We start from the raw sequence: 27,089 nt of genomic DNA, 5'->3' as shown, positions 1-27,089 counted from the left end.
TCCCTTTGTCCAGTCGTATTTCTGTCACTGTACAACATTTATTTACACGTTTACTCTGTCTTCCTCCACCACTGGACATTTGCTTAAGAGCAGGGAATTTGTAATTTTTTGCTTCCAAGGCTTGCAGCGGACACTGGCACGTAGGTGTGTAGGAAATGTGTGTCTAATAAAGAATAAATATGTGAATGAAAAAAAAACTGTGAAACACTAACACAAGATTATTCTTCTTTCAAAAGAATAATGAAAAATAATTTCATTCAATAAGAGTCATTCTTAGTTACTGATCCATGACTTAGTAGATCCCATTCAATTTAAAATGTCCCCTTTTTTTCTGATACTTTCACAAGTCATTAATTAAGTGTTGCTCACTTTTAAGGCCAATCTGTGAGACATTATTTAACTTGTCTCCTCTAAAGTTCCAGCATTAACTCAGGCGGGGCTTCACCAAGTACTGATCATGTGACCTTGGCCTCTCATTGCCTCCGTTTTCTCATTTGTAACATGGGTATAATAATCGGCTTATTTCATACGCCTATGAGGAGGAAAACTTCGTGTGTGTGTGTGTGTGTGTGTGTGTGTGTCTATATATATGTATTTAAACAGTGTCTTAGAATAGTGTCTGGCACATGATAAGCATTATAGAAGTATTGACTGCTGCTACTAGTACTGTTATTATGAGAACTAACTGTTGAGAATAATCCTTCATATAGGGGTTTATTCCACTGAAGATAAAGGAAACTCATAGAATGTTAGAAATCAGATTAAACACGGAAAGCCAGTAAAATATACCAGGACAGAAGATGATGAGAGTGTGAAAGGATAGAGGAAAAAAAATGGTTTTTGTTTTTCTTTTTCTTTTTTAAAGAAGGAAAGAGCCTAGAAATAGGACAAAAACTATCCATTGGCTATACTGACATGGAGATCGCTGGTGACCTTCATAAGTAAAATTTCAGGACAGTGGGCAGAGAGATTACGGTGAGGGAAGTCAGATGGATGTAAATTATAGAGTAGATGGGACGTGAGGAAATGGAAACAATATATGATGATAACAATTTTGAAAAGTTCAGACATGAATTGGCTAAAGAAGATATGCAGGGATTAGAGGAGGAGGGAGGCTTTCGTGTTACACGTATAGTTTTTAACATTTTAAGTTGGAGTTACTAGTCTAGAATGAGGTTGAATTTTGGCAAGAATCATTCATAAGGAGTAGATGGGTTGTAGAAAATGCAGTGCTGTGAAGTACTTGAGAAGATGAGAGAAAATGAAATGCTATCTGTAGTGCACGTGGCCTATGAACTTGAACTCCTGTAGTGCAAGGGAATACAAAGATCAATGCAAATGCTAATGAATTAACGGATTTGGCAGTGGACTATTTACTGACTTCTGTGTTCCTAATGAGTTAGGAAGCGCCTCACCAGCTCAGAGTGAAGGAAGTAGAGAGGATGGAGGGAAATTTGAGGAGGGTAGGGAAAGCTTCTAAGAAAATAGTCCTTAAGGAGAATTAGAAAGAACTTACTGTAAGTCAGAGCAATATTTCCAGTCTTGAAAATCCATTTGAAGTTGGTGTTTATTAATTTATTGGAATACCAATTTTCCCTGCCACATGATGTTTCTCCAGCTACCTGGATATAAGTTACACAGAGGCAGAAAAGAATGAGAGATAACAATCGAGGGAAAATACAATTAGTATTTTTTTTTACCTTTTTCCACTTCCCCGCTCCAACTCTGGGGAGCCTTCATGGACATGGCTGCCCTCGCAGCCTCCAGCAGCACCCTGTTATCAAAGAATTCAAAGAAATGGAACATAGGTTTCCAACTTAATAATTCAGCAAAATCAAAAATTGTATATAATGTTTTCTGTTGGCAAAGATTTTTGCAATGTAATTTGGTTCCATCTTTTGACAAGTAATTTGGCAATGTCTAGCAAGATAAAAATGTTAATAGCTTTTTACACATTAATTCTAATTCTGGAAGCTTATGCCGATAAATAATTTATAATCCAGAAAATTATTATATAAAGATGCTCATTGTCATGTCATTTGTAATAACAAAACATTGGAAACACCTTTAATTGTTAAGAATAGGAAAACAGTTTAGGAAATTATATCCACTTAGTAGAAAGTGACACAGTTACTATATTATAATTACAAGATGATGGAGCAAAATAAAATAATGCTTAATAAAGAAAGAATGAAGAAAGCTGACCTAAAATTGTGTCTTCCTTATGACAGTAATTATGTAAACATATCAATGTTTATTAAAGCTTAAAACCAAGATAAAGTTTTAAAAGCTCTGTACCAGTAATGGGGATTTTATGTTCGTTTCAAAATATTTTTTGACACAACTCTTAGAATTTTGTTTTGTCTACTCCTTTTCTTAAGAATTTCTGATTATTACCTCACTTTTCATTTCATAGTTTCAAATAAAGTCAGCAATTTTATCATCAGAGAAGATTAGACTTATTTGACAGTTCATAATTCCAAGTTTTTTGGTATAAAAAGACCATATACAGTTGTAGGTGCTTTCAAAATAAAATTCCGAGAATTTTTTTTTTTTGCTTAGTCTTTCCTAGTAGGAGATGAAGCAAACTACCTAAAATTGCTAGCCATTCTTTTTTCATTTTTCTCATTTTATTGATTTATCTTGCCCTTCACAGAAATGATAAGAAGTGAGTCTGCAGTTGCCTCTGCCAATTTCTTAAATCCTCTATTATCCACATTATGAAATCATACTAGTATGAATGCTTCCAGTATTTTCAGAACTCTTTAGTTAGTATACTTTAGCACTCTGTATGAAGTATCTTATGTAAGTGTAAAATTTAGACTCAACTTCTGGAAGCTTTTGATTTCTTAGTTCAAAAGTGAGAGATCCTTAGTTCAGCCATATGATTAACAATTACTTGTATAGTAAGAAGCTCCTAAATTATTGTTTTATGGGTACCTGGCAGTTTTCTTGCCATTTCTCAGAAGTTCTCTATTAAACACATTCTCTCTCTTTCTCTCTCTCTATCTCTCTGTCTCTCTCTGTCTCTCTCTGTCTCTCTCTCTCTCTCTCTGTCTCTCTCTCTCTCTCACACACACACACACACACACACACACACACATTGTGATTAAAAGCACAGATTTTGGCATTATGAAATCTAAGGTTCAATTTCCAGTTGTGTAGTTTCTGGGCCACTTGACTTTAGGCAAGTAACCTAATGTCTCTGAACCTTGTTATTTTCATCTGTAAAATAGAAATTACAATTATATCAGACAATCCTCAAAACATCCGTAATGATTTTAGAGTTTCAGAGTCAGGTAAAAGCAGGCACTCAGTAAATGGCTAGTGCTTTTATTACTTTATTATTATTTAGGTCTTGGTTTTTCTTGAGTGTGAGAGTCCCCATAATGAAATGTAATTTCCAGTAGATTGAGTAACACCTGTTTTCACCAAAAATTTTAACTGAGTTCATTACTTTCTGTGCAACCCAGATTAGTTTTCTGCCTCCTTTTCTGTGCCGTATGTAGGTGTTCAGTAGATTTATTTAATAAATGTATGAATGCATGAACGCGTAGATGAATTTTTAAATGCTTCTTTTTGAGAAGGTAGAACAAATGTGACACAGTAGAACAGATAAGAAAATAATCCATGGAAAAAATGGCAAAGTCATGTATGTGTCCAGGGCCAGCCTAAGAGGAATTACTTTTTTTTTTTTTTTTTAGGAAAAATGTGTTGAATAGCTTATTTTAATTATTTTTAAAAGTTAAGTACAGGGACTTCCCTGGCGGTCCAGTGGTTAAGACTTCGCCTTCCAATGCAGGGGGGTGTGGGTTCAATCCCTAGTCGGGGAGCTATGGTCCCACATGCCTCGCAGCCAAAAAACCAGAACATAAAACAGAAGCAGTATTGTAACAAATTCAATGAAGACTTTAACAAATGGTCCACATCCAAAAAAAAAGTTAAGTACAAAACTTTGCTGATGATTTACATATTTAGGACCAATAAAATAATGTGAGATTAGCTGTACTAAAACAGAATGTTGAGCTACATTCACATTAAGTGACATTATATAGTCTGAGTTTATGGAAAACTTCTGAGATGGTGAGTGACCTTTGAGCAGAAAAAGACAGAAGGAGAAATGGCCTTTTCTACATTCTATTGTGCCTCTAAGTAAAATGCTTGGTAATCTAGCTACAAAGCTCTATGTCATTGGCCTTAGGCACGTACTGTGATCTACCTTGTGAAGATCAGATTTTGCCATGGAGAGGATTTGTAAAAGTATCACACATTCCAGTACCGTTGGCAACCACAGCTACCAAAAACTCCAATTTAAATTGATGAGCCTAATATCAGATGATAGTATCATTTCCTTGTGGGTGTTCTGGGAAAAGGTGGGTAGGAAATGTATAAAAGTGAATACTTTATTGACTGAAATAACACTTCATCATTTTGAAAACATAAAATACATTAAAGTTGTTATAGCATCATACATGAATATTTCACTGTATTTTAGACCTTGCCTACAAGCAATGTTTTCTGCCCTTTGAAAGAGAACCATGCTTGTGGTATGCATTAATCATAGAAAAGATTAAACACTGAAAAGAAATTCAGCCTTTAAAGACAATTTGCTTTGATTGATTCAGTGGGTTCTCCTAAAAAGTTAATACCCAGAATTATTGCTTGTTAAATTGGAGTTACAAATTCTTTCAGAGTTACTTAGTATTTTCTTTAATATCAGTATCAAGGAAGGCAAAGCAAATTTACATATTTATTAGGAAATACAGGCACATAATCATAAAACAAGAAAACACAACGTTTTTATAGACTTTATTTTTTAGAAGTGTTTTAATTTTACAGAAAAATTGAGAAGATAGTATAAAGTGTTTCCATATACACTATACCCATTTCCCTCTGTGACGATCAACTTATATTAGTATGTTACATTGTTACAATCAGTGAACAAATATTGATACATTATTGTTTACTATAGTCCATACATTAGTCCAGTTCCTTAGTTTTTACCTAATGTCCTTTTTCTATTCCAGGATTTCATCCAAAACATCACATTACATTTAGTTGCCATGTTTCCTTAGGCTCCTCTTGGGTTTGATAGCTTCTCAGATTTTCCTTGCATGACCTTGGCAATTTTGAGTAGTTAGGCTTGTGTAGGATGCCCGCTACTAGAATTTGTTTGATGCATGTTTCATTGATAATATTGGGATTATGTGTTTGGGGGAGGAAGACCACAAGAGTAGAAGGGTTATTTTGTCAGATCACATCAAGTGTACAAAGTATCAATATGCATTATGAATGCTGAGGTCGACCTTGATCACCAGGCTGAGGTAGTGTTTTTCAGGTTTCTCCATTGTAAAATTACTGTTTTCCCTTCTCCATATTGTACTTTTTGGAAGGAAGTCAATATGCTCAGCCCACAACTAAGGAATAGAGAGTTATGCTTAAGATGGAGTACTACATAAACTATTTGGAATTCTTTTGCACTGGAGATTTATCTATTCTCCCGCATTTATTTATGTATCCAATTATTTATTTATATCAGAAGAACTCACGGATTTTTATTTTATACTTTGGGTCATAATCTAATTCTACGTTAGTTACTTTGTTCCTCAAATTGCTCTAGTCCTGACCCTTGTGAACTCTTTTCAGTTCAGTGGCTCGTGTGCCACTCTGAGGTATCCCCATCCTATATATTTTTTTGGAACTTCCTTACTTTCTGACACTATAAGATGGCCTTGTATATAAATCTTGTATATTTACTGCCCCAGTCCTAGAATCAGCTATTTCTTCAAGTATAACTAGGTCTTTTTAGTGGAGAACAGCATTAGACAGCAGGATCTGGGTGTGGGGTGTGCTAATTGCTGCCCGGATGTCATTGCTTCTAGATCTTCTCAGCTGACAGAGCAAAGAGATAACATGTGTGTACATTCCCCACGTATATGGACATATCTATAAGTATCTCTCTACATAACCATGTGTGTTAAGGTAATATGAAGCAATATTAAGCTAAGCATGAATGTATATTGATGTTTCCAACTTTAATCTGTTACCACATAGATCATCTTAGCCTCATCTCTTGCTTATCTTTAAATTTCAACTGCGGCAAAACACTTGACTTTTAGAAGTATGAAAATCAAATTGTAGCTACTTTGGGAAGCCACATCATCTAGCAGAAGAATTCTTAAAGGGCAAGGTGTATATCATCAAATTTTAATTTACAGTCAGCAGTACTTTGTAACATCCATAGGCCTCCAGACCTCTGCTTCCAAGAAGAGGAAGTAGCCCATTTCTCCCAGGTTCTTCCACTTAAAACTAAAACCCTGAACATAACAACAGACAAACATAGGAAGACACTGAAAGGTGGAAATGAGAAGGCAGACTTAACTAGGGACTTTGGGACTTGAGGAATAACATGGTGATGAGTCCCCTGTGTTTCCTGTTGCTTCCCATACATCCTGGAGAGGGTATTACAGGAACCCCCAATCAATAACCACCAACAGAACAACAGACAAAAAAGCTTCAAAAAAGAAAACACAAAACCCCCGTTCCCCCTAGCCAAGGTATGAGGAAAGGGGTTGTCAAAGACAGAAAACCATTTGGGCGATAATATACACACTACTCGAGCCAAGTGCCAGTGGAATATTGCACCCATCCCCTATGTCCTGTGGTTTCAGTTGGGCCAAGCTAGGATTTGATCTTCCACACCACCCCACTCCTGCCCTCCAGAAGAGGCAGCGCTCTGATTCGCCACCAGGGCTGTTTCAGTGTGGTGCAGTGGGGAGCTGAGCCTCCACCCCTTTGCATTAGCAAAGAGACTTTCAAAGGTGGTGCCTGACAGGCTAGTTAACACTGGGCTGCCCTCACACAGTCGTGGGGTCCAATGGTGGGACCTAGCCTCCGTCTCTCCCTGACATCGATAAGAATAGGATGTTACAGGTTGGAGGGAGTAGGCACCCCACTAACCCCCAACACATGGTGTCAGTGAGACCCAATGGGGTGCTGAATCCCCATAACCGTCCTGAGGCAGTAAGACAGAATGAGATGGCACAAGCAGGGCTAGTTGGCAGTTCTCTTCCTCTTACCCTGGTGTCAGTGGGGCCAGCAGGTAGCTGACCCTCTACCCACACCCGGCATCAACAAGAAGGAATGAAGTGGGAGGAAGGACAGCAAACACAGCAAACACTTCACCTCTCCCCTCCCCTGGTGTCAAGAAATCTACTGGGGAGATGAACTTCCACTCCTACTAAAAGGCAACAGAATGATATTAATGTTCCCACTTTTGGGGGGAAGGTGTCAGAAGGGCCAGTAGGATAGCTGAACTTCTACTTGATCTGTCTGCAGTGAGAGAATGTAAGTGCCCACTTTTGCTGGGGTTTTGACAGTAGGGCCCAGTGGAAATCTGTACGTAACCCCCCAGTCCTCATACTCCACCTCCAATAGGATGACTTCCTTCTAAAAAGTAATAATAAAATTAAATGGGATACAGAGTCATATAATAACTCACAATGTTTAGAATCCAATTGAAAAATACTCATGGCACCAAGAAGCAGGAAATCACAGAATAAATGAGAAAAGACAATAGACCTACACCAGCACTGAGATAAAACATCTATTGAAATTATCAGACAGGGGTTTTAAATAAGCTGTCACATAAATGCTTCAATTAGCAATTATGTGTTCCTTGACGGAAATGGGAAAAATAGAAAATGTGAACAAAGAACTAGAAGTTATAAGAATAAAAACAAATGAGAACAGTAGAACTGAAAAATACAACAATCAAAAAACTTTGCTCAAGAGTAGAGTGGAGATTACAAAGCACAGAATCATGAACTTAGAAGAGATCAATACAATGTACCACATGTACAGAGAAAAATAGGCTGAGGGGTAGAGATGGGAGAAAGAACAGGATCTCAAGAACCTGTAAACAGTAACAAAAGCACTAACATTCATATCATCAAGGTTCCAGAATGAAAACAGAGAGCACGTAGGACTGACAAAGTATTCAGAGAAATAATGACTGAAACGTTCCCAATTTTTTAGAAGACATAAGCACACATCCAAGGATCTGAGCAAATCCAAAGAGGAAAAACACAAAGGTATCCTTGTCAAGACGCGTCATAATTAAACTTCTGAAAAGTAGAGACAAAACAAATCTCGAAAGTGGACAGGCAGAAACGATGCATCACTTATTGAGAAACCAATTCCAATGACAGCATATTTCTTGTCTAAAATTATGGAGTCAGAAGCATTGACATAACATTTTTCAAGTAGTAAAAGAAAAGAACTCTCAGCCACAAATTCACACTTTTTATATCCACTTTCTTGTTTGACTTATATTAATGGACTACCAACTCATCTTTCTATATCCGGGCCTGCCATCAGACTTCTCCAAAAATCTAGTCACAGTATTTCCAGAGTGATCTTTCTGAAAAAGAAACAAATTTTTCTTATAAAAGTACCTGATTGTGTTATGAAACTTTTCTCTCTTCTAAGTTACCAGGTAAAATCCTTCAATGGATTCCCATCTTTCTTGGAGGAAAATCTCACATCCAAACTCTCTTTGTCCTTTTGGGCTGCTGTAAGATTATACTGCAGGTTGGGTGGCTCATAAACACCAGGAATTTTTTTTCTCACGGCTCCGGAGGCTGCGAGTTCAAGAATAGGTTGCCAGTATGGTCAGATGAGGGCCCTCTTCTGAATCACAGACTTCTCATTGTATCCTCACATGGCAGAAGAGCTTAGGGAGCTCTGTGGGGTCTCTTTTATAAGAGCACTAATACCATAATCATTTCCCAAAGGCCCCACCTACTAATACTATCAGCTACGGAAATTAAGATTTCAACGTATGAATTTGGAGGGGAACACAAAGACTAGACCATAGCACTTACTATACATACATGGACCATGCATGATCTGGCTTCTACGCCCCTCTCCATTGTTTTCTTTTCCTACACGCCAGTGAGCATTTCTCTTTTTTTTTTTTTTTTTTTCTTTTTTTTTGCGGTACGCGGGCCTCTCACTGTTGTGGCCTCTCCCGTTGCGGAGCACAGGCTCCGGACGCGCAGGCTCAGTGTCCATGGCTCACGGGGCCTAGCCGCTCCGCGGCATGTGGGATCTTCCCGGACCGGGACACGAACCCGTGTCCCCTGCATCGGCAGGCGGACTGTCAACCACTGCGCCACCAGGGAAGCCCCAGTGAGCATTTCTTATACTGATTATGAATGGAACTCCTTTCTGGACTGATCCTTAACCATTCATTTTCTGGTAAGTGTGAATTTATCTTCTCTTTTCTTCAAAACTTCACCCTTCCTTCATGTTACATATCCATTTCAATTGCCTTCTACAGGAAGCCCTAATGATATCGCCCATATACTACTGTCCACAGCATGAATTAAGGTCTTACTGTGTCTTCCTATAGCACTCTGTAATACCTTTTACGGTAACTATGGATTTTCTTATTTGAGTGTCACAATACATTGAATTGTAGGTGGCACTATAATGATTTTAGTAACAGTAACACTGGTGCCTAGTTTAACCCATGACATACTTTAGGTGTTCAATATATGTGTGTTGAATGAGTGAATGAATGAATGGTCAATTTGAAATCTTAATCATGTTACTTTTCAAAAATCTGTTAAAAGATACCACAGTTTTCCAGAAGATTAGGGAGTTAGGACCTTAAACTTGATTTAACAGAGGAAATTTTTACTCATACATCCTGCTTAAATACCTCAAAGTAAAACCATAAACCCAGGAATTTAAGGTTATCCATTTGGACTTTCAAGCCAATAATTAATATCTCCTGCCCCGACTGTATTAGATGGTTTCGATGCTCCACTCATATCTCCCCAGCACTCATCATTCCAGTATATGCTGATAGAATCATGCTGCCGCCTGCAATTATCCACCTTAGGGCAGGCCAGAAGTGTACAGGAGTTAATGTATCTGGGTGTAGCTTTCAACCAAGGACAGGGGACTGGAAGATAAGTACTTCAAGTTTCTCACCGATTCTTGGGATAACTCTGAGACATGTTCTGTAGAGTTTCACAGAACTCGTCTGAAGTACTGGCAGCAGTTCCCTGCAGGAGTAATTTATTCGGTAATGCACCTCTGTTGGCTTCCTTCCATGCCTCCATTCTCAATTCCCACTCCACTTCTGAGTTTTCTGGAAGCACCTCCCAGATGAGCAGTTTGCACTCAAATTATTGCCTCAAGGTCTGCTTCTAGGGGAACTGAGTTGATAGCCTCCTAACAACCCAGTGCTCCTTACAGAGCCGTCACTGGTACAAGTACCAAGGCATGGCACATTACGTATCACTCCTCCTAAATCCTTATATTTTCCAATAGATAGGAAAGAGCATTACCTTGAAGAGAAAAAGAGTTCATATGAGGATGGCCAATGGATAAAGGGAAGGAGAGACAGTGCCATTTGCTTTCCATTAATGATAGTGTGAAATGTATGGGCAGATGGTCTAACAGGTGTGACTATAATTTGAGGAGCCTGCTCCCTTGGTTACAGAAGACTGCTATTGTTATTATTATGGAACCACAACCTCATGACTTTATTGTTTCACTTGATGTTACCTTCTCCTTTACCCTTAAATCTTTGTACATCACTGAATTGCAGCCAATAGATTTATTTTCTCCCTATGGCTCCACCACAAAAAGAGACACACATGTGCACACACATACACACACACACACACAGAGTTTTGTGTATGCCAGTGCTAGAAAAGACAAGCTCATGGTGCATGTATGCAATGGATATTGTACATTACAGGTCTCTGTGAAATAGTCTTCTGCAGGTTCCTATGTTTATTTTATGAATAATTAACTTTAGTAAAGTTAATTTCCTGAAGATCTTGTTGAAGACTGAAGAAAGGAAGTAAATTGTAAAGAAAAAGACTTCGAAACTTGCCCTTTTCGCCCTCTCTTTGTGTCTTAATGAACAAAGGATAACTGGGCCTTTTTTGAAGCCTTTGCTTGAGTTGAAGACACAAAATGCAACCTGTACTCTTATCATAATATGCTCAGTTTATGAGTACCCAAACTTATAAACCGTGAATTTCCCTAAAGTTATTATACCATCTAGAAGATGTTTGCTTGGACGTTTACTTAAAACCAAACAATTGAGGTCTATGTGTCCAAATAATTTCCTTCTCTCTTGCTGTCTCCATTTCAGTTTCCTGAGTTTCTGGGAAGGCCTGGTTTCCCCAAAGGAAGGATTTCTGGTAGAAGTCTGAAGGTCTGACCCAAGAAGAAAAAATCCAGTACAGCCAATGAATTGAGGACAAGAAGTTTTCCGATCAGGTAGGAACATTTAATCTCATACATTACGATCGCCTTAAGTAAGGTGTGCTGATAGCTGGATATGATTTAACTGCTTGGAAAAAGATGCATATATATTATATGACCTACCCCACAAGGAAGCTGTTCTCAATTCTCTTAGAGGTTGTGGTGTTTATCAGAGAGCGCCTTGGGGGAAAATGAATACAATAACAGTATGATGCTTTTTTTTATTATTAGCTCATTGTTGCCAAGTACACTTGGTGACCTTGGTGCCTGTGGTTTAATCCAGGGGGTTAGACAGGTGGAACAGCACATTAACCCTCTTTAGTATTTTCTCCCAAGACAAATCATTTTTATAGGTTGTCTCCATGGTCTTCTAGTTGCTTATCAAAATTAAGCATCAAGCCTTCTAAGTGTGCAATAGCCCCAGTCAGTGTGAGGAAATCAGCTTGGTTCTTATTGGGTCACAGCTTCTTGGCCTTGGCACAAAGTGACTTCGCATAGGGAGTTAGAAGGAGGAGAACGGGACATGAGAAAGGGGAGTTCTGTGTTCTCATTTACCTATGCATGTTGAAACTCCACTAACAGCTTTATTTTCATTAGCAATTTGTGATAAAAACTTAGGGTAAAGGGAATAATGAAGCTGTCCCATTATATGGCAGGACAAAAGATAGTAGTGACATCAAAATCAGGGCCTGTCCATCTCGTTTGCAGCTATATACTGAGTGTTTAGCATAGCATTTGACCCCTCATCAGTATTCAATAAGAAGATGCGTGTTGAATGATTTAGGGATGAATTGATGAATGAAAAAAGTTAATATGGTAGAAAATGTGTTTTATCCTTGTATTTTCTGTATTTCTGTATTTCAAGACCCAGCACTGTAACTGACACATAGAATATAAGCAATAAAATGTGTTGAAAGAATGAATGAGTCCCCACTATTCTAAGAATAATTTTAAGACCAACACAGACCCCATATCTGCCAGAGGTATCCAGAGGTGAAAGCCTGGATCTCAGCTAGTGGTAGAGCTGACAGGATTTATCTAGTTTTAATAATTTACAGCTCATCCCATTACATTTAGGCATAGTACCTACATGAGCCATACAATTAAATGTTGACTGAAAAACAATGCACAACCTAGAAGTTGAGAATTATGTTTTATGTGGAAGACATACTGAGGACTGAAATCAGGAGACAGCCTCTCAGATAGCTCTGAGGGACTGTTCTGAAGAGCTAAGGGAGGGCACAGGGTATTTAGAGGTTCTTGCAAAAAAAAAAAAAAGACAGGTAGTTGGAACATCAAAAGATTACTGTTAATTAAAGAAACTAGACATCTTAAGTTAATAAATGTAGCACTTTTCTATATATGGTGAGATGCAAGAATCTGGTCTCCTGGAAATCATTCCCTTGATTTGCACTTGAATTATCTAGGGCCAGTATCCTGTTTTCTCCATCCTGAATCCCCTCAGGGTGCGGCTTTGGGTGTGGCTTCAGTGGCTGATGGCTTGATGGCTATAACATCCTGTGTTACTGATAAGGCTGGCTACATTCTTTCTCCACCTAAATGACTTGAATATGGATAGTAAATCTGTGGATTTGCAAAACGTAATTCTTGGAGCATTTTTATAAGGACAAAGTTAAGGGCGATTTCAGAATCACTAGTGGCTAAAATTGCTATTTATACTTTTCCACTGGTAGGTAGTAATCTGCTGTTGCTGTCTTCAGTATTCCCAAGGGATAACAAAAGCCATTTAATTCAAGAAAGAAAGGTAAAATTTAGCACAATGCAGCTTCCACAAAACCAAACACACACCCAACTCTCTCAGATATGAAGTAGTAATCTAAAATAGAATCCTGGAACTAATTGCAAAACAAGAGCAAATGTACTCATATTGGATAATTTTATTCTTTTATTAATGTTTGATACATATATGTATTTATTATTAAAATTCAAAGTTGCTGTATGGAGAAATAGTTTTGTACCAATAGTGTCTTTGTATGTGTTTATCAATAATGTATGAGATTGCCTCCTATGCTCCTTTTCTTTTATGGGGGGGGGAGGGGGTGTGTCACGCTACGTCAAGGTCGGGAGTCAAACCCGCCACGACTGTCCATGAGGGGTTTTCCCGGGTCCCCACTTCAGGCCGGTGAGGGTGGCCAGGGGCAGCCGAAGACGTGCGTACGTGCGTGCGTGCGTGCGTGCGAGCCTGCGAGTCCACGGGGCGGGCCGCGCGCGCCGGGAGTGTTTCAGCCCGGCCCCCGGCTCATTGTGGTCGCCTCACGCCGGCCCGAGTTCGCAGCAGCGCTGGAGGCCCCGGGCCTGTGACCACAAAGAGGGAGCCGGGGGTCGGACGGGAGCGCTGCGGCGGCAGCTGAGGCCCAGACCAGGCCCCCCTCAGCCTCCCGCCTGCCCGTCTGCCCCGCCCCCGCCGGCGGCGCCGCGCCCCTCCCCCAACCGCCAGACTAGCGCGGTGCGGGGCCCGCGCGCGAAGACATGGGGGAGAAGCTGGAGCTGAGGCTGGAGTCGCTCTTGGGGACCGAGCCCGCCGTCTACCCGTGGCCGCTGCCGGTCTACGTAAGTGCCGTCCGTCCCCTCCTCCCGGACCCCCGCTCCTGTTCCCCCACGGCGCGCGCTGAGCCCACCGAGAAACGGAGCGACTCGAGTCGCCAGACCCTCTTTGGAGCCCCCCTTCCCGCCCCGCCGTGGTTCTCCGCGGCAGTTTCCAGCCCCCGCGCGCAGGGTGGGCAGAGGGGAGCCGGCGCCGGCCGGGGGGCACAGACTCGGCCGCGGGCAGCCCGCGCTTCCGAGGGGCGCCCGAGCCGGTCTGCGGTTGGCTCTGCAGGGCTGGGGACCCCGGTCCCCCCGGTCCTGGAATGTCGGCGGGCTTGCCCTTCTGTGCTTTAGGATCTGACATGTAGGGTTTCTTTTTCCTGGTAGTTTATTCTTAGCGCTGTCAACGTGCTTAGTTTTTTTAATTTTTTTTTATTTTTCAGGGCACCCTTTCCTCCCTCTCTCCAGTTTTTTTGTGTTTCTGTTTTGTTTTGTTTTAGTCAGGCATTTTGTCCCTCTGATCTTGAGTGGGTGGGCTGGCAGGACACTTGGAGAGGAGGCGTTCTGTCCCCTGATCTTGAGTGGCCTTTGGAAAATGACAGGCCAGACGGAAATTTACACAGGCGTCCGGTGATTCCAGAAATGCAGGGTGTCCGGCTAGGTGGGCGCCCGGCCTGTCGTCCCCCGTGGCGGCGTGGTGCGCGTGTTCCTTGTCTCAGGGTTTACGCTTGGGCCCCGCAGCCCAGCTTCCAAAGGGAAAGCGCAGCGGGCGCCTTGGGCCGGCGCCTTTGGGGCGCCCTTTCGTGCGCTCGGCTTGCGGGGGACCGGCCTCCAGGCGACCCGGCGGGGAAGCCCGCGCGACCCGGCCCTCGCGCGGGCTCCGTGTGTGTCAGTTTGTGGAAAGTGTGTCGCGCGCGGCCGGGGTCGGGGTCGGGACGCTGGGACCACCTGGGAGCCGATGTAGAGGGATATGATTTCCATTTTCAAGGCGCATTCATCCTGTGCAGGGAGACAGCCTAACATAAAATTTGCCTAACAAAAACTATATTAACAGGTGGAAAGACTATCTCCCAGTTGAACAGCGGATGCCTGGGACTCGTTTCATTGCTTTCAAAGTTCCTTTAAAAAAGGTGAGCAAAAGTTAATACCGTATTCTTCCAGAAATCTGAATTCACCATATAGAGCCCTGGCTCTCAACCCCGTCGTACTCCATTTTCCCTTTTTATAGCAAATACTTTTTAATACCTCTTTTACTATCCAGAAATGGGATTCATAGACAAATACAACCAACTTTTGTACTTAATTAAAAAACAAAAAAAAACAATGCAATGCCCTAACTATAAATAAAGAATAAAGTAATTTATAAGAAAGTAATATGTATCTCAGTATGTAAATGTTTGGGGATGACTATACTAGAAATAAAGAAATAGTCGGTTACTTGTACCATGAATGCAATAAACTGTGGACTTTGATTGATAACGATGTGTCAGTGTTGGTTCATGAATTCTAACAAATGAAGCACACTGGTATGGCATGTTGATAATGGGGAAGGCTGTGTGGGATGAAGGAGAGAGGGTGTAAGTGGGAACTGTGTACATTTTGCTCAGTTTTGCTGTGAATCTCAAACTGCTCTAAAACTAGTCTACTAATGAAGAAAAAAAGTGTGTGTTGCTGACACTTGAATAACCAAAGAGATCAATGGAACAGGGTACATGTATAAGCCAAATACATGAAAGAATATTTAGCAGTGAAAGCCATCCTTCCTATATGTAGATATTCAAGAAGTATTTATTTCTGTGTCTATTTTCAGGCACTCCGCTTGGAGCTGGCAATACAGTGGTAGGCAAAATTGATGTGGTCCCTGCCTTCTGGGAGTTTAGAGTCAGGTTAGGAGACCAACATGAAATAAACAAACATAGAAATAACTATATAGAAGTGAGCTTATTTTCTTCGGTCTAATCTCTCTGGAAGAAAGGATTGTAATATCGCTTGTAAGCTGTAGAGGAGGAAACTTGACTTTGAATCTCATATGTTAGCATCCCAGGGTTTGAATAAATGGATAACATAGTAAAGGATTTTAAACATATGTTCTTCCTTATTTTATTCTTTCTGACAGAGTTTTGAAAAGAATCTTGCTCCAGAAGAACGTTTCTCCCCCTTGGATCTCTTAACAAAATCCAAGGACAGAATGAAGAACTTGGGCTGATTATTGACTTAGCAAATACTCGCCGCTCTTACAAGCCAGAGGTAAATGGAAGGCGTAATTGAAAATGACCTTCTTTCTGATACTGTAATAATTCATAGTAGTTCAGTAGTTATCATCTTATGCTAAGGTGAGTCCTGGCCTTCTCTCGTGGGTTCAAAAAGGGAAGCTAGTGGTTTCCTTAAATACACATTTGTAATTGCTGTTTCAAAATGAGATGAAAGATATGAATTGAACTATAGTATTTGGCAGTAGGCTCTAGATATGCTTAAGAAATTCTGTAAGCTTCCATGTTCTACATTTTGAAAATGAAGTAAACTTTTAGTAGTTACAGTAGTATCCTAAAAAGAAAGAAAGGTATGTCCATTATGTCTTTAGCACTTATGTTAAGCAGTTGCCTGAGCATGTTTAAGCATCAGTGTAAAAGACAATTGTTCTCTAAGTTTTATGCTTCCTTTTCCTGATGCCTTCTGATATAGTACAGAAACCCATCTATTCTCTTGGCCCATGTAGGACATTCCAGTGCAAAAGAATTATCCTCCTTCTGACCTGTTCCATGGCCTTGGGAGACAGTAACACCTAATGTCTTTTAATATTTGTAGAGCAGTTTGCCATTTAGAAAGTTCTTTCATATCCATTGACTTAGTTAATCTTCACAGCAATCCTTTGCTCTTGAAGTGGAAGTAGTACTGATATCTCCTACTGAGTGCTTACCCTGCACTAAGCTCAGAGGATAGACAACTACAATTACTAATTTTACAGACGATGAAACTGACTCTCGGAAAAGGAAGAATTGAAATTTCAGCTCTGTTATTGCTTTTTTTTTATTGTGGTAAAATATAGAGAAATCATATTTCTTTTAACCGTTTATAAATACGCAGTTCAGTGGCATTAAGTACAGTCACAGTGCTGTGTAACCATCACCGCTGTCTAGAACCAAAACTTTTTCATCATCCTCAACAAAAACTCTGTAACCATCAAACAGTAACAACCCCATTTTCCCTCCCACCAACCCTTGGTAACCTCTATTCTATTTTCTGTCTCTGTGAATTGGCCTATTCTAGGTACCTCGTGTAAGTGGAATCTGCAGTATTTGTCCTTCTGTGTCTGGCTTATTGCACTAAACGTCGTGTTTTCAAGGTTCATCCATGTTATAGCACGTAACGAAATGCCATTTCTTTTTTGGCTTAGAAAATCCCATTGTGTGTACATAGACCACAGTTTGTTATTCAACGGTTGATTGACACTTGGTTGTTTTCCACCTTGTAGGTATTGTGAATCATGCTGCTGTGATCATTGGTGTACAGATATTTGTTCAAATCCCTGCTTTCAGTTCTGTTAGATGTGCAGCGTAGGTAGTAGCAGAGTTGTTGGATCATAGCCTACTGCCAAATACTAAGCTGTACGCTTAACCTGTGAGAAAGTGCCAAACTGTTTTCTACAGTGTCGTCTTGTTTTTAAACAATTATCACAAATTTTAAGCATATACAAAAGTATAAAACTACTGTGAGTGTTCCTTGTATACCCAGGAACTCATCCAGCTTTCTTATTTACCAACTGATGGCTGTCATGTTTTATCTATACCCCCACCTGTTTCACCCCATTCCGTATTATCTTGAAGCAGCTCCGAGACAACATGTAAATTACACCTGTACGTTTTTGGTACGTGCATTTAAAATATAGGACTTTTATTCCTTAATATCATTTTTTAATATTAAATACCCAGGGAGTGCTCAAATTTGCAGTTGTCTCCTAAACGTCATAAAAAATTGTCTATAAGAATTTTGAATTAGATCCAAATAAGGTCCACACTTTGCCGTGGATTGTTAGGTCTCTGAAGTCTTGTTTAATCTATAGGTTCTCCCTCCATGTCTCTCTCACTTTTTTTTTCCTCCTTGAATTTTGTTTTTAAAGAAACCAGGTAATTTGTCCCATCTAGATGCCGATGATTACATTCCATGTGTTGGTAACATATTCTTCAGTCCTTTTATTTCCTGTAAATCGGTAGTCGATCTGAATGAAGCTTGCATGTTTTGTTTTGGCAAGACAGTTTCGTGGGTGATGATGTGTTCTTCCATGGAGACGTATATAGTTGTGTCTTTCTGTGGTATTAGCAGTCACTGATGATTCATACCTACATCCATTAATTCAGTTGAGGCTTCAAAGAATGGTGAATTCTGTTGTTCTTTTTTTCACTTATTAGCTGGGTATATTTGTACGAGGAGAAGATTCCCCTCATCAGCTGTTTGGTTGCTCAGTTGTAGAGGCATGATTCTCTTCTTTTATTTAACAGTTTTCAAAATAATGAGTTGATTCACAAATATCCTCCAGTGTTGACCAGTTTTGTAAAATTTTATTTATTCCTCTCACCGTGGACTCCGTTACAGTTATTATTCTAACTGAGGCCCTATCTTTGGCCAGTTGGAGCTTCTCGGTGACTCCTGAGTCCTTTGGACATGACATCAGTTGTTTCTAGACTTTTTCAGTGGTCAGAGCTAGGAAATATGTACGTTTGTTTTTAATATTTTTAAAATATGTCATAGGTTCCTACTGCTACTTTCCATTTAAATTCAGAACTAGAGAATTTTCACTTATCCTTTTCTGTCTTCTATTGATAGTCTACTTTCTCCCACCTCAAGAATACCAGTTCTCAACAATGCCTGAAATTGCCTCTGTTTCCTAATTCGAATCCAAGTTCTTCTGACTCTATTCTACTACTCTCCTTAAATCACAGCCGCTTTATGGCCCTTGAAATGTAAGATAGAACATAAATGTAGGCAGAACTGTTTATATCATTTTGAGTTACATGTGCATTCATTCACATAGATTTGCTTTTCCTTTTGCATGCCTGGTAACTGTCCGTTCTGCAGTTTGAATGAAAATCAAGTGATAATTACTGGTTAAAGCAGCTTTGGAAAAAATGGCTCTCATCAGAATGACTGACATACAAAGTTTAATGTACTCTCCTGGTTTATATTCTGCCTTCTCTAATTAATTTTTTATTCTTTCCCTACAAAGGAAATAATACATATTTTCATGGTTTTGCCTTATAGGACTTACCAGAAACTCTTCCTTATTTAAAAATGTGTACAATTGGGCATCAGGTGTCAGATGACGACACTAGTTTTAAATTCCAGTGTGCTGTTAATGGGTTTCTGAAAGAACATAAAGATAACGGTGAGTTGCTTTTGTGTTTGTTTTTGTTTTTCCTTTACCTGAACTTTGGTATGCATTTTGAGTGGGGTTGGGGATTTTTAACATTTTTAATAGTTCTGACATTCGTGTCAAGTTGTGTTTGGTAACATTAAGGTGGAAATGTCAGATGGTGCTACTAGAGTACGGTGTTTTTCCTGTTTATGGTCACAAACAATTTAGTTTAGTTTGGAAAGTGATCTTTGTGAGAAATATGAACTGAGCTAGCTTACTTATCTCTTTTTTAAAAATTTGAATGGAAAATACATAAAAACATAAAAATGTTCTTTTGTCCTGTTTATTGGTTGAGAGGTGGAAGAAAAGGTTTAGACTCTCAGGTTCTTAGCGTACATAAAAGAGAAAACAAAAAGCAAAGGTTCAGAGTGAGACAGATCCCTAGAAGCAAAACAAAACAGAGTGGACCAGGTAGAGTGGCTTCCTCATCATATATGTGTTTAAGATATTTTTGCTGCTTTTACCCTTCGGGTGCAAGTGAGGAAGAACACTACCACCTCTTACTCTTATCTTCAGACAGGAAGAACTTAAAAGGCTGGTGTTTTCTTGTTTCCGCTTTAAGATCTACTCTGTTGATAGTAGGTGTTAATAGCGTGTGAATTTTAAGGATCCACTTGCCTTTTTCTAGCATCTAACTATCAGAAGGAACATGGTGTTTGCCATGTTTTAAGACTGAGGAATCTTTTGTCTTTGGAACACCACTGACGCCCATGTGAAAGTGTTCATTTTGTCCTCTTTCTAAATTTAGCCTGAGGAGTGTGCACTTTATTAAATCAATGTAACAGACAGTAAATATTCCGTGTATATATAAAATGATGCACGTATATACATAAAACAGGGAGTAGGGGAGAGGGAATAGAGATGGAGGTGGGAAGATAGGGGATAGGAGGCGAGAGAGAGAGGGAGAGACTGGAATTTCAAGATAAATGTTCATTCTATAACCTGGTTGCTTAATGCAGGTACTAGCTCTTAAATATCTTCAGCCCTATTCACAGATCTTCCGTGTACTTTAGCTTTAAAACTTGAGAGGCTTGGCCTGTCCTGTGATAACCAGGGTGTCTAGAAAGGAGGCAAATTATCTGATGTGTTTAAACTGTAGTCACAGAAATGTTACCTCTTAAGACGTTAGGGCGCAGCTGCCGGCCTACTCACTTCCTCCAGGCTCCTTTGTGTGTGTTCTGTCTGTTCCGCGTGGGCTAGAAGATCCTTACAAGTGCATGAGAACACGTTTGTAAACCTTGATTGTTCACATGTTATACCAAGTGTAGTCCATTGCATATGCTGACTCCTCTGTGGGTCTTCTGCATGCAGTGGGCTAACTTCACCATGCTGTCTGCCATTGCAGTCTCAGGACCTTAGTTATGATCCATTGGTGACTTCCTCTGCTGTAAGGCCCTCCCACAGATGCCAGGCTCACTGATAATGAGGAGGAGACTATACTACGCACTCCCTAGAATGGGTAGAGACTCAGAAAATGAATTGTTTCAGTAAACACCGAGAGCCTTATAGGTTTGTTGTTAGGGCACGGGGATACAGAGGTGAGTAGAAGTCTTTGTTCAGTAGCAACTTCCAGTTGTCTAGGAAGAGAAACATGTAGTGAGTCTAAGTGGGTTAATTATGATAAAAGAATCAAGTGCAGCAGGAATATAGAGGAGAAATTGAGGGAAGGCCTGACTGAGGAGACAGCGTTTGAGCTGGGCTTGGGGGAAGAGGATTTTGCCGGAATGAGGAAAGGACAGCCCAGGTATTGGGGACAGGTACAAAAGGCCCAGGGCTTGAACTTGTGCTCTGGAGGGGCAGCCTCTGGTGTGACTAGAGGGTAGTGTGAAAGGGCAAAGAAGTCATACATTCATTTTCAGCAAATATTTGTGTAACACCTTGTAAGTTGAAGGCACTGTTCTAGGAAGTAGGAAGAGAACAAAGCTCTTGCCCTTACGTACTTTCCATTCTAGTGGGGGAGAGAGATGAATAAATAAGTCAATATGTGGAGTGTCAAGCGGTGGTAAATGCTTTGGAGAATAACAAAAGAAGATGAAGAGGTGAGGGAATGTGGTAGGTGATCAGGGAAGTCCCCTCTATTAAGATGTCGATTGAGCAGAGCCTTGCAGTGAGAAACAAGCCATTGGCTATCTGGGAGAGTGGAGATGGGGTGGGAGGGTGTGTTCTGGGAGAGTGGAGATGGGGTGGGAGGGTGTGTTCTGAAGCAGAAGGAATAGTAGGTGCAAAGTCCCTGAGGCACGCCTGTGCTTGGCATGTTTGAGGAATAGTAAGGAAGCCAGTGTGGCTGGACAGGGGAAAGTGAGTGAGGGCAGGGCAGTAGAGAATGAGATCAGGGGAGGCTGGCAGGGCAAAGGAGGGAGGTGGATGATGTAGGTCCTTGTAAGTCATAGTTTGAACTTATAATTCAGTTGGAGAGACAGACTGATATTTGTTTATAAAGAGTTCTCAATGCTGTGCTAACAACCTGGGCTGTATTCTGTGCTAAGTGAAGATGTTCAAGCGACAGAGCAATCCAGCCAAGTTTATATTTTAGAAAGATAACAGCGTCACTATCCAAGACACATTGTAGACTATGTATGTAGTACGTGTATAGTGTGCTGCTCTTCTATAAACTACAGGATACCTGTTACGTACAAATACTTACATACAAGATACAAGTGTGAATGTAAGCACTTGGGAAATATCTGAAAGAACCACACAAGAAACTGGGAGAGTCGGACAACTTTCCATGTCCCGTATGATTGGAATGCTGAAGGGTACACACACGAACTAATGGACGTGTGCTACCAGCCTCCGGCTAAGGAGGGAAATTGCAGGCATCAGAATCCTCTTTACCGATCAAGCGCGTTAATCCGCCTGCGTGATGACAGTCATCTCGACACGCCACGCGGTGGCGCATGCGCGGTAGAAGGAGGTCCGCGAGCTGCGTGGGCTTGTGCCTAGGCGCCTGTGGTTCGTGGCCTTGTGCTGGCACCGGGGATGCCGGGTTGGCGACTTTGGCACTCCTGGCGGGGGTGACATGAGCCAGTTCGTCGGCCACGAGGAAGGGCGGAAAGCACATCCCGGAAAGGTAATGCGCCTTGGCCCCTGGGCGTTGCCGGTGGAGCTCGGAGCCCCTGGGCCTGGGCTTCCGTCTCTTGTGCTGTCGCCTGTCACAGTGGCCCCCGGCGCTGTGCTAGGGGGTGCTGGTCGTCTCGCGGCTCAGTTCATAGTAGCTGAAAGGGACAGTGTGTGATGTTCTGATTTCTCCCCATCGTTTTAAAAGGGAGGCTCTGGCCATTGCTCCTTGGGTAAAATGCAGCGGGACTGCTTTTTAAGATGGGACTGTCAGTGTTGGGGACCCTCCTTAATTACCAGGATGGAATCCCCTTCAGTTCCTCAAGCTGTGTTGTTTAGGCACAGAAAATGTGAGTAATAGGCACTGGAACTAAGTTTGAGTGAAAAAACGCACCGGTACCGCCGAGTTTTCCATCGAGACAGTTGATCCGTGTTGTCTCTTGGAATTATAAAGGGCGTACTGTTGCTTCCTAACCAGTGTCCTTTGAGAGCTCTACCTCTGTACGTTCAAATGATGAATTTTGAGGCTTTGCTCATACGTGGAGTAAACCCTTAAATTCCCTAAGACCTTCCTTTCCTCCGTCTCATACCCCATTAAGCCCGCTTCAGTTTATCTCCTGAATTTCTTCTGAATCTGTCAACTCTTCCTCAACATCCTAATACTGAACTTGCCTGTCTGTTGCAGTGAGGTCCTAACTAGTGTCCATATATCTTGTTTCCTTCCAATCCATTCTTCACACAAGAAACCTTAGAAGCAAGTTGGGACATTGCTCATAAACATGGCTCAAAAACATTGTTTTGAGAATAGAAAACAAACTGTTGGCCTTTAACACTCTGCGTGGTCTAGAATCCTGTCTGCTTCTCTGCTACGTGGACTCCAGCTTGGTGCCTCTCCAACTTTAATATGGGTATGCCTCTCCTGTGGATCTTGTTAAATGCAGGCTGTAATTCAGTAGTTCTGGGTGGGGCCTGGATTCTGTGTTTCTAACGAGCTCCTAGGTGACGGTGACCCTGAGAGCAAGGGTCCAGCTCCTGCCTTTCTCCCTTCTTTCTGGAAGAGCAGGACGTCTGCCCCCCCGGGAGGAGAAAACATCTGCAACGTGACTACTAGCAACCAGCTTCCCTCACAGGCAAGGGACCTTTACCACTGCTCCCTACCATTTTGTCTGAGGCGCAGCAAGCCAAAACACTGACATGCTGAGGTTTGCAGCAAAGAGGAGTTTATTCACAAGGCAGCCAAGCGAGGAAGTGACGTGACAATAGCTCTCAAATCCGCCTCCCCAAAGGCAAGGGGCTTGGGGTATCTATGGGATAAAGAATAAAGAAGCAGGGCAGTATGAGGCATGGGGAGCATGAGGAAAGGTGATTGGGAAAAGGTGTGCTCCTCATTGTTCTGAGCTGGCGTAACTAGGCTGCGGGGCTCAGCACATTCTCAGGCTGTAGTTTTCGGCCCTCTGATGGCAGGAGGTCAAAAGGCACTGGGCCAGGTGGAAGATCGGTGGTCCTCTCCAGTCTTAACCAGCTCAGCCTAACTAGACACAGCTGATTCCAAGTTCCTGGACAATACCCGGGGCAAACATCTTATTGCTTATGCTACGTGCTATTTGGAGGACGTGCAAGTGTTCAAGCTACCTTGAGGAGTGAAGACAGGATTTGACTAATCCTTACACATGGTTTCACCTCCAGATGAGCAGAAGAGGCCTGTAGGCTGAATCTGGCTCCTGGCACCTGGAATTGGAGGCAGATGGTTTAAAAACAGGCTCTCCCGCCCTCTGTGTTATCTTAGGTAGATAGACTATTGAACCTTCCTGTGCCTGTTTCTCCACCAGCAGCATGGGGACACTCAGAGTCCCTCTCTTGGGGGCTGTTATGGGGGTTCAGTGAGCTATAGATGCATGCACAGGCACACGGGAGACACCCAGTGTGTGTTAGCTTCATGCTTACTTTTTATTAGGAGACCAGTATTGTTAGAAGATTTCTGGTTTGGACAACAGATTAGATAGGTGGTCATTACTATAGTTTATGCAACAGCAATTCACATTACCATTTGCAAAAAAGCAGTTGGTTGTCCAACGGGGATTATAAACATCCATTTACCATGAGCTACTGAACAGATACTTTACAGAGTAACTACTTCAAGTACTATTTAAGATCAATTCTCTATGTTGTCTTAAGCAGTTGTTAACCCCCAATTTCGTGAATAGTACCAAGTAAGTCACTTGAACATCAGCTAGAGCAATCTGTTATCACTTAGCAAGCCTAAAGCTATAGTTCAACAATTTTATTTACTGTTCTATGACAAAAATGACTCTCAACAGCTATGCCCTGGATAAGTAATCAGCTAAAGCTAGTTTGACTGACCAAATCTGATTTACTGAGTGAATAAGCCAGTTGATTTAGAAAGGTCTAATGCCTATTTCTCATCCATTCAGCATTCAACTGTTTCCCATGCCTAAAATGTCTTTTTTCCCATTCGTACATATCCAGATTCCTACTTCTGTGCCGTAGGGCTTGGCTGAACTACAACTGCCTTTAGTGACACTTTTCTCACCTGCACAATTGGAGATAATTTTAGTCTCCTCAAGACTCCCACGGGGTTACCTCTGTTGTGACACTTGACGATTTGGTGGCATATTTTACTTTATTTTATTTTAAATAGCCTTCCATTACTCCGTGCACATCAAACGGTAAATGCTTTCTCCTAGTAAACGTGTATAACGATTTTCTGAACTCTTCTGCTCTGGGCAAGATTCATAAATACACCAGGCAAACATAGTGAAAGAGGAGACAGTACTTGTGTTATATTCAGTTGGGTCTTGATACCTAAGTGTGACTCTTAACCAAGGATTATGCAGTAATTAAGGACACAGGTTAAAGTTGTTTAGAGTGTGTCCTAAAGTCTCCCTGGCAGAATTTAAATCTCTCCTCTGGAAATTGTAGACCTGAGACAAATTACTTCCCTAAACTTCATTTCCTACATCTGAGAAAGATAATAGTATCTACCTTGTAGTAGACTGAATAGTACCATTGCCCCCAAATGTCCACCTTCTAATCCCCAGAACCTATGAATGTCACCTTAAATGGCAGAAGGGACTTTGCCAATGGGATGAAAGTAAGGGTTTTGAGATGGGGAGATTCTTCTGGACTACCTGGATGGACCCAGATGTAACCACTGGTGTTCTCGTAAGAGAGAGGCAGAGGGAGTGTTTACTCCAAAGAGAATGTGATGATGAAGTTGGGGTTGGATTGATGTGGCCAGAAGTCAAGGAATGCTGTCAAGGAAACAGATTCTCCCTTAGAGCCTCTAGAAGGTGGATGGACGGCCTTGTCAACTCCTGGTTCCAGCCCAGGGAAACTGGTTTTGGACCTCTGTCTTCCAGAACCATAAGAGAATGAGTGTGTTTTGTTTTACGCAAGCTCATTGGTAGTCATTTGTTACAGCAGCCATAGGGAACTAATGCGTACCTCATAGGAACTATTTCTCCAATTAAAATGTGTGACTGGAAACACACTTGGTGGCATGTCTGACACACGGTAGGTATGCTACTGTGGGTAGTTCTTGGAAAGTAAAGCCTTGGTTTTTGAGGAATCATCAAAACCAGTACAATGGTTGCCATGTTTCTCCTTGTTCATCCTGGTGACAAACCTGTAGAGAGAGCTCCATCCTTTCCCACAGGACACCCACCCCTAGTACTTACAGGGAAGAGGTTATGTCTCACTTCAGGCACCTTCCTCTTTCCCTTTCTACTTTTTGTTTCATTAATCTTCATCCAGCTGGCCTTTCTAAGTTAAAAAAACAAAACAAAACAAAACCATTTCTCAATGGATTCAGATACTACCCCAAGTTAATATTCCAACCATGTTCTTGTTCTTCTGGGTCTCACCACCAGAAATTTCTGAGCTGAAATCCTCTCTAGTTTCTAGGATCAGTCACTTTCTAATTTCTCCCTTCTCAAGTTCAGAGTCTTGTCAGTTTAGTCCCTTCCCAAACCACAACATCTATTAAGGTGACACAGCAAAGTGATGAAAGTCTAGACGGTCTGGTTTTCATCCTGGGTTTCTGCCCGCTACTTACTGTGTGGCATTAGGCAAGCTATTCAACCCCCCTGGGCCTCAGTTTCCCCCCAAAAAGGTGAATATTATGAACATTACCTACCTATAGGGTTGCCATTATGAGGATTAAGTGAGTTAATATTTGCTAAGCACTTAGAATATTACTTGTTATAGTCTAAGCACTACAGTTGTGCTTGTTAATAATAATAAATGCAATTCCAAGCGTATAACTTACTCAACTTTCTGTCATAACTTTGAAGTGTTGGTCTATCTGTTGGCCAGCGTTGCAGGGAAATGAGTCGAGGCATGGGCTGAGGCATTGCTACCAGTGCGTGGTGTGTTCCCAGAACTAGGAACAGCCGTGTGAAATAGGTAGTGGTTCTACTTGGAGACGGGGCAGACTGGAAAATGACAGCCCTGGAGGTGTGTCCATAGGTTTGGTGTCAGAGCTGCTGCCTGCTGAAGCACTGATGCCGGCCTAAGCCGTAAATGGGGGGGGCGCTGGGGAAAACAGGGGCAGAATGGAAAGGGAAAATAGGGGAAGAACGGAAAAAGATAGCCTAGGGAGGAGGTGTGGTGTCCATAGCTTCGGGGTCAGAGGTGCTGCCTGCTGCAGCACCGATGACACCCGAAGCCGTAGATGGGGGGCTGGGGAAAAGAGGGGCAGAATGGAAAGGGAAAACAGGGGAAGAACGGAAAACGAAAGCCCGGGAAGGTGGTGTGGTGTCCA

The sequence above is a fragment of the Delphinapterus leucas genome, unplaced genomic scaffold (assembly GCF_059928025.1).
Source record: "Delphinapterus leucas isolate spDelLeu-1000000601 "Yukka" unplaced genomic scaffold, BTC_Dleu_Yukka2 spDelLeu_asBTCV2_sq81, whole genome shotgun sequence".
Taxonomy (NCBI): domain Eukaryota; kingdom Metazoa; phylum Chordata; class Mammalia; order Artiodactyla; family Monodontidae; genus Delphinapterus; species Delphinapterus leucas.
Note: the sequence above shows the minus strand (reverse complement) of the source record.